The following is an 825-nucleotide window of genomic DNA, read 5'->3' as shown; positions in this document are numbered from 1 at the left end:
AAGAAAAGCCGACAAAACAGCAGCATATGTATTGATTCCTACCCATGAATACATGAACAAAATTAGCGACATCCTAAGTGACGACTCCAAATTTCAACGAATCACGAGGAACCCCGTAGAAGACCTTAAGCGGAAAGTAAACAAAACAATTACAGCAATCAACGCAAAGAAAGGTAGTGTGCATTTCAATAAACTTCAAGGCGACTATGGCTTAGGATATGCCTACGGCAATGTTAAGACGCATAAACCAGGTAACCCACTACGCCCTATAATCAGCCAAATACCAACCCCAACTTATCACCTGGCAAAGAAACTCAATGAACTCTTAACTCCATACACTCCAAGTAAGTTTAGTCTACAATCATCAGCAGATTTCCTAGAATTGATCAAATCTACCCAGCCCGATGGAATCATCGCTTCCCTGGACGTTGAATCCCTTTTTACCAACGTCCCAGTCGACACAACCATAGGAATGATACTGGACAGAGTATACAGAGACGAGAGCACCCCCAAATTAGACATACCTGAGCCACACTTGAAAAGTCTTCTCGAAGCATGTACAAAGGAAGCCCCTTTCATCAGTCCACAAGGAGACATGTATTTACAAATAGACGGAGTAGCAATGGGCTTCCCCTTAGGAGTTTTATTTGCTAATTTTTATATGGGAACCATCGAAGATAGGGTCTTCAGTAGCAGACAAAAACCAACTGTATACTGCCGTTATGTAGATGACATATTCGTAATAGTAAAAGACTCAGATGAACTAATTGACCTAAAAAGACACCTAGAGAGAGAGTCAGTACTCCGATTTACACATGAAAATAG

This window comes from Procambarus clarkii, chromosome 83, assembly GCF_040958095.1.
Source record: "Procambarus clarkii isolate CNS0578487 chromosome 83, FALCON_Pclarkii_2.0, whole genome shotgun sequence".
Classification (NCBI taxonomy): domain Eukaryota; kingdom Metazoa; phylum Arthropoda; class Malacostraca; order Decapoda; family Cambaridae; genus Procambarus; species Procambarus clarkii.
Note: the sequence above shows the minus strand (reverse complement) of the source record.